Here is a 7,978-nt window from a genome sequence, read left to right on the forward strand (position 1 = left end):
ATTTGTATACGGGGAGGGGGAAGAGAGGTGTAGTTTTAAGGTATAAGAGTAGAGCAAAAGCTATGCTTTTTGTTCCTCCCAGCTGCCAAGGGTGGAACCCATCTGCAGATGTATATCCAATAAAGCCTTTTTCCTTGGATCAACTTTGAATCCTGGTGGTTGTTCTTTAGCTACAATCTCACAATTTGGGGGCTCGTCCGGGATCCTCGATGGTGGTCAACTGGAAAGCGGGGACCAGGTAAGAGAGTGGCCACAACCTCCCATTGAGAGGCACCTCTCCCCGAATTCGGTCAGACTCCCGAGGTGACTTTGAATCCAGACGGTCCTTGGAAAAAGAACTGAGATGAAATGCCAGCTGAGAGTTTGTGAAATCGATCTGAGTTGGGGACGCCCACACATCCTTTGACTGCGGAGAGTCCAGGAGTGATCAGATCAGGTAAACTTTGTTCCTTTCATTTGTAGCCCAAAAGAGAAAGATCTTTAAACTCCCAGGGGGAATCCAGCGCCTGCTGGAGGATTGGGACTAGGAGACTGGAAGAAAGAGGTCCTTAAACTCTCTGGGAGAATCCAGCGCTTGCTGGAGGACTGGGACTGGTGAGTCAAGGCTCTGGGAGCCTGAAAGAATAGAGATGGGAAAGGGACAAAGCGAGGGTCTTGGAGACCTGGAAGAAGCCTGTCTGGGACAGGGAAGATTTGACAATGGCAGAAAACCTATTCCGGTAGATTCGACCCTGGGACAACTACTTAAGCAGTGGTTCTCCTGAATCTGAAGGAATTCACCAGACGTCTCGAAAAGAAAAACATGATTTATCTTTGTCAAGATAGATGGCCAAAATATCCTCTGATTGATCCTAAATTTCCATATCACTGGAGTCCTGAGGGGGAAACCAGTACCTATTGGATGACCAAATTGCGAGACTATATTCTCCAACACAAAATGACTACCCAAATTGCATACATAGAGGTATGGTTTCATGTGAAATTTGCAACAAAAGGGCAATGAAAGTGAGACGGATGATTGGCTTCAGAGTCCGCCGCCCTCAAATCCTAACTTGAATAATGTACCAGCCAATGTTCCAGCGGCCCTGCCATTGCCGGCGCCACAACCCTCTCCTCAGCCGCCTTATCCGCGGCTGAGAAAAGAAGTGGAACAGTTGAGAAGAGATGTTCAAATTTTCCCTTCAGCCAAAAACCTGAAGTGGATGCATTTCCTCTTAGGGAAGTCCCTAATGGGATCAATGCTGCAGGCAATCCGGTGACAGTCTTTGTGGCTGTCCCCATAAAACCAGCCGAGTTGCGAGAATTGAAGAAGACTCTTCCAAAGCTTCATGAAAATGCTCATGAGGTGGCCGAACAGTTAGAGCTATGGTTGGGTCCGAATGATTACACTTATCAGGAGCTGATGTACATTTTGGAATCTCATCCAGACCTCAGCCTGGAGAGCGTGGAATTAAAGAGTGAATGGGCAACAAGGGGCAGTGGCAGGAGATCAAAAATTCCCCATAGAAAATTCAGAAAATGGATAATTGGGGAGCTGTGGGAATGGTTGATCTCCTGAAAGCAGCCCAACAAGTTTTTGTGAACAGAGACACTGTAAAAACCAGACAGAAATCACAATGATGGTTGCAGCTGTACAGGCTGCAAGAAAGAGCAAGTAAAGAAAAGTGGGAATTTTGGGAAGGGTCCAATTGGAGAAAGAAGAGAGAATTTTGGGGATACAATCAGGGAGGTTTCTGAGGTAGAGGAAGAGGTTCCAGAGGAAGAGGCATGGGAATGAGACAGCCTGGAATGGATAGGAGTTGCTTCAAGTGTGGGAAGGAAGGTCACTTTCTTGCGGCGAGTGTCCTACCAACCGAGAAGAGCGGAGTTATGCATTGTATGATGATTAGGGCTGTTTCAGCTCCTTTAAGAGGACCTGCGGGGAGCCATTGGTAAACATTTTAGTGGGTCCTAACCATCAGGAGTGGCTGTTCCTGATAGACACTGGCGCAAGCCGGACTTCTGTGTGTGACCCGGTAGAGGGTGCACATAGATCAAGGAAAGTGATAAAAGTAGTTGGGGTGAGTGGAAAATCACAGGATGTGGTGTGTTTGAACAAATTAGACTGGAAATGAATGAAGTGGTGACTGAAGCTGAAGTGTTGTATATTCCTGATTCTGGAGTAAATTTGCTGGGGAGAGATTTGTTGCCTGTGTTCAGTATCCAGCTGTGGGATACCGGGAAGGGAATAAGGATGATTAGTTAATGATTTGAGGAGGATTTCCTGATCCCTATACTATCTTGGGACGAATTCCTCCCAAAGACAAATGGTTTACTGTGATAGATCTGAAGGATGCCTTCTGGGCATGCCCCCTTGAGGAGGGAAGTAGAGACCTGTTTGCATTTGAATGGGATGATCCTGAGACTGGGAGAAAACAGCAACTAAGGTGGACAGTACTTCCCCAGGGCTATACTGAGAGCCCTTTGTTGTTTGGACAGGCTTTGGAAGAAAAGTTAGTGTCTTTTGAGAAAGGGAAAGGGATCATGTTGATTCAGTATGTGGATGACTTGTTGTTGACTGGGGAGAAAGAGAAAGAGGTTAGAGCAGCATCTGTGGCTTTGTTAAATTGGCTGAAAGAGCAAGGATTGACAGTTTCAAGGGAAAAGATCCAGTTTGTGGAAAGGAAGGTGAAATATTTGGGGCATTAAGTCAAAAGCCCTTGGATTGTTGGGGTATTGCAGAGTCTGGGTGGACCAGTACACTGTGCTAGCTCAATTCCTGCACAGGAAGCTGGTAGGAAAAGGAGAAAGTATAGAATGGTTAGAGGGAGATGATGAAAAATGGGAAGGTTTAAAGAAGGCACTGTCATCCGCACCGGTTTTGGCTTTGCCCAATTTAGAGCTCCCATTTCATCTGTATGTGTCAGCAGCCCAGGGAACGGCACTAGGAGTGTTGGCGCAGAAGAGGGGGGCGGGGCAATACCAGCCCATCGCCTTTCTGAGCAAAACTCTGGAGCCGGTGGTGAGAGGATGGCCGGTGTGTGCAGGCTGTGGCTGCTACAGCTATGTTGGTGGTAGAGAGCAAGAAGTTAACCTTTGGGTGGGGGGCTTGTGGTGCATTCTCCTCATCAGGTCACTTCTGTGCTAAGTCAGTTGGCAACAACTTGGATGACAGAGGGGCGGATTCTCAAATATGAGACCATTTTGAGAACCAGCCCTGATGTAGTGATTGGGACAGACAGGAATTTGAATCCAGCAGAATTCCTAGAAGGGAGAAGACAGGAGTGGGAAGCTGAGGATCATGATTGTTTGTTGCAAGTAGATTTGATGACAAAGGTGAGGGAGGATCTGGAAGACACTCCTTTGAAAGATGGGGAAAGGTGGTTTGTGGATGGATCAAGCAGGGTTGAGGAAGGAAAAAGGAAGTCAGGATTTGCAGTCGTGACAGTAGAAGGGGAGGTCATAGAAAAGGGCTCTCTTCCTTCCTCATGGTCTGTGCAGAAGTGCGAGTTGTTTGCTCTGAAAAGGGCCTTAGAGTTGGCTGAAGGAATTGATGTGACAATCTGGACTGATTCCAAATACGCCTGGGGTGTGGTCCAAACCTTTGGTAAGATCTGGCAGGAGAGGGGCTTTATCAAGGCTGATGGGAAACAAGTTGAACAATTACAGCTTGTGGAACAGGCCTTGGAGGCCCTGCAACTGCCATATCAAGTGGCAATAGTGCATGTGAATGCTCATCAGAAAGGGAACACCCCAGAGGTAGTTGGGAACAGGTGGGCAGACTAGTGGGCTGGCCTTTCCAGAGAGCACAGATTGATTTCACTGAATTACCAGAGGAAGGGGGGTGGAAATATTTACTTGTGATTAAAGATCATCTGACAGGGTGGGTGGAGGCCTATCTGACTAGGAGAGCCACAGCACCCACAGTAACCAAGATCCTGTTAGAACAGATCATTCCTCGTTATGGGATGATGGAAGCTATTGATTCTGACAGGGGGACACATTTTACACAAAAAGTGTTACAGTCTGTGATGGGAGCTGTAGGGGTGAAATGGGATTTACACACCCCGTGGCACCCAGAATCCAGTTCTAAAGTGGAGAGGGGGAATGCGGAATTGAAGAAACATTTGACAAAATTACAATTGGAAAATGGGTTACCATGGACAAAGAATTTATCCTTGGCACTACTCAGAATCAGAACATGTCCAAGGAAAGACACTGGGGTCTCTCCATTTGAGATGCTAATGGGGTGACCCTACTTGGCAAAAATAGGGAATCCAGTTCCTGAATTCAAAGATTTGTTCTTGAGAAAATATTTGCAGACACTGTCCAGGTCTTTGCTTTCTCTTCATAAACAGGGATTGTTGGCGCAACGACCACCTCTTGCTGGCAGCCAACATCCCCATGAAGTTGGAGACTGGATCCTGATAAAAACTTGGAAGAGCGAGAAGCTGCAGCCCAGCTGGGAAGGCCCGTGCCAGGTGCTGTTGACAACTGAATCTGCAGTTCACACTCAAGAAGGAGTCTGGACGCATTACAGCAGAGTCAAGAGGGCACCGGAACCTGAGAAACCTTGGAAGGCCATTCCAGTGGACGGTCAGCCATTGAAGTAAACTCTGAAGCGGTAACATACAGCTGATTTGCCTAGTGACTATTTACCTACTCATGAGCAGGATAGGAGGAGAGACTGAGATAAAGACAAAAGCTAAGACTGAGGGACAATGTGATCAATGCATAAAAACAACAAAAACAGGGACACGAGTGACAAAGACTCTAATTTTCCATACTCAACTGAGTTGCAGGAAAAGAGACTCCGGGACTTGTATCTACAATGGGACATCTTACTCCATTTGTAAGGATGGAGGGAGTGTCAAATGTTATGACCCGAATGGTCCCACACATAGGTACTATAAAGATTCAGGCAGGGAACAAGGTAATGGTGAACCATGACTTCTATAACCCCAACGTGTCACAGTCAGTAACCTTTGATGCCTGCGAGGCAATGGATGAGGGAGATAATGGGTGTGGGTCTTTGAGTTGTAGTAGAAATAATCACAAATGAAACTATATTGACTATGACACATTTAGCTAAAGAAAGTGCACGCTCAAGAACATATATAATGCAAAATCGCTTGGCTCTGGACTATTTGCTTGCTAAGGAGGGAGGAGTATGTGGGAAATTTAATCTAACAAACTGCTGCATCGAAATTGATGAGAGTGGAAAGGTGATCCAGGAGATAGCAGACCGAATGGTAAAAGTAGCCCATGTACCGGTCCAGACTTGGGAAGGATTCAATATGGGGAACCTGTTTGGATCCTGGTTTCCTAAGCTCCCAGGGTTACAAGCCATAGTAGCACTCATTGATATCATTGCAGCGGGATGTGTAATACTACCATGTGTTCTTCCTATATTCATCCGCATTCATAGCACTCTCTCCCTGATAGCCAAAAGGCAGGTTGTTGAACAAATGATGGTGTTAAGACAACAATATGACCCATTGGAGAACCTGGAGGAATCTCCTGAAGAAGGATGGAAGGCAGCAGACTTATTATTAACTGAGTTTGAGTCAAGGATGGAACGAGAACAGGGGGGATATTGTGAGAAGCGTTAATAAAGTATCCTTTTTATGACTCAAATCTCATGTTGAAAGATAGATTATGTCCTTGAAGTAAGGGAGTGCAGTACCAGACTCCAGTTACTTTTTTGGAACGTCTTTGAAGCGCTGGGAATTATCACACTTTTTGGAATGTCTTTGAAATGCCAGATACCGGGTAAGAAAGTGTTTGTTATGTGCTGAGTACCAAAAAGATAATAAAATGTAACTTGTATCCTGAAAGATGTATTGTAAATCAAGCCATTTGTATACGGGGGAGGGGGAAGAGAGGTGTAGTTTTAAGGTATAAGAGTAGAGCAAAAGCTATGCTTTTTGTTCCTCCCAGCTGCCAAGGGTGGAACCCATCTGCAGATGTATATCCAATAAAGCCTTTTTCCTTGGATCAACTTTGAATCCTGATGGTTGTTCTTTAGCTACAATCTCACAACACCTAGAAGGCAGCTGGTCCAGATGGAATTATGGGATGAATTGTTAGAGACTGGACTGCAGAGTTAGCTGGAGTGTTCCCAGATATTTTCAATCTATTCCTGTCACAGTGCTCTACCCCTACCTGCCTGAGGACATCCATTATAGTGCCAGTCCCTAAGCAGACAGTAGTGTTATCTCTCAATGATAATAGACCAGTAGCTTTAACATCTGTTGTCATGAAATGTTTTGAAAGACTAGTGTTGAACTACATTAAGGCTAATCTTCCATCTACTTTGGACCCATACCAATGGGTAACAGATCAACTAGTGATGCTGAGTCTATTGTTTTTTTTATTAACAAATTTTATTCAGTTTTTCACATTAAAAACAAAAATCTCTTTTTAGTGGACAACATATTTCCGGGTCATCACCTTTACATACAAATATGACAGCAATTATACATTCATATATGCATACTTAATTCTATTATTACCTTTTCCATTCCAAATTTTCAGTAAGGAGAGAAACAAACACATTAATTCTAGCCTCTTTCATTAATCTCAATCGAAACTTCTTTTTGTTTCATTTCAATTATTTCAAATATAATCCTTTAATATTTATTTTAAAAATAAAGATAAACAATATGTGTTTGCCTAATAATAATAATAATGATAATAATTAAAAAGTTACCAATGTCTCTCCTTGCTTTTAATAGTCTATATTAACTTATTAATTTAGTTGGTTCTTTAGTCTGTCATATTCCCTTTCCATTATACATTCTTTTTATAAATTCTAGATTAATACAAATTTTAACACTAAAAAAAAAAACAAGTATAGGTTTTCCCCCTTTTACTGCTTTGAGTGTGACACCTCAATGATTAAAATATGCCTTTATTCCCTCTTGATTCCCAATAAACCATTATTTTTAACAAGTTACAATAATAATCATTACATCTTTTCGTTTGGATTCCGCAGCATATTTTCCCCCTTGATTTTTAATAAGATTATCAGTATCTATATTACCTTATTTTCTAAATATTTCTAATTGCAGAAATATTCTTATTACCCCTTATTACCTGTGCAGAATCCCCCTTTTAATTCACCAGCCATTATCTCTAAAAAAAAACAATTTCTTTTCAACATATTACTCTTTCCGTATTTCTTTATTTCATGCACCTGTTTCTTACTGCTCCTCTTCCCCCTTTTTTCCCCATATCTTTTCTCATTCCAGTTTATATCCCTCTCTTTCTTAATATCTTCCTTCCCCCTTTTCTGCTGGGTCTTTCTGCCTTGACTGACTTCAGTCAAGGTATTCCCCCTTTTGATTGCCTTCTTAAATCTCAACTTTTTAACCTTCCTTCTTTCCCCACTTCTTTGTAGTGTTCTTTATGTTAATTGTCTATTTAAAATGTCTTCTCCTTGAGTCAACTCCTCCTCCTCTGAAGCTCTTTCTTCTTGTTCTTCAATCGCCATTTCCATTTTTTCTAACACAGAGCAAAGTGATTTGCCTCTTTCCTGTAGTAATTCTCTCGTACTTTTAAGTTCCATTTTTAATTCCCAAAGAGATATCATCATTACACACTCTTATATTTTATGATCGTTAAAGTCCACAAAAAAAAAACACTTTTACTTTCCTTCTTTCTTCTTTCAATTTTCTAGTTCTCAATTATTCCAGCCCAGAATCTATACCAAAAACATCAATCAATCCCACAGCCAGTCTTTCCTTGCTTTTTTCTTTATTCTGGTTCTGCTTTCACTTTCTAAGATTCTTACTTTGTTTCAATATTTCTTTAATATTATATCCACACAAGTTCATTCAGAAACAGGATGCTTTCCCTTTTGTTTGAGCTCGAGTTTTTGTCAAAAGGTGGCACTCTCCATTATACAAAGTCTTCACCTTTTCCCCCTATTTTTTTATTTAGGGTTTTTCGAACCTCAATATTCCAGCACAATCCAGTCTCCAATTTGTAAACTTTA

At 42.6% G+C, this 7,978-nt stretch overlaps 1 long non-coding RNA gene across 1 annotated transcript; it reads left to right on the top strand.

Annotated features, from left to right (window-relative positions):
* Window positions 1-2,233: 2,233 nt before the first annotated feature.
* LOC148124081 (uncharacterized) lies at window positions 2,234-5,555 on the top strand. Its single transcript, XR_015740449.1, has 3 exons — window positions 2,234-3,404; window positions 3,481-4,912; window positions 5,425-5,555. It is a non-coding gene; the product is annotated as an uncharacterized LOC148124081 (long non-coding RNA).
* The last annotated feature ends 2,423 nt before the right edge of the window (window positions 5,556-7,978 follow it).

The sequence above is a fragment of the Pseudonaja textilis genome, chromosome Z (genome assembly GCF_049901715.1).
Source record: "Pseudonaja textilis isolate UNSWEBS1 chromosome Z, rPseTex1.2, whole genome shotgun sequence".
NCBI classification, from domain to species: domain Eukaryota; kingdom Metazoa; phylum Chordata; class Lepidosauria; order Squamata; family Elapidae; genus Pseudonaja; species Pseudonaja textilis.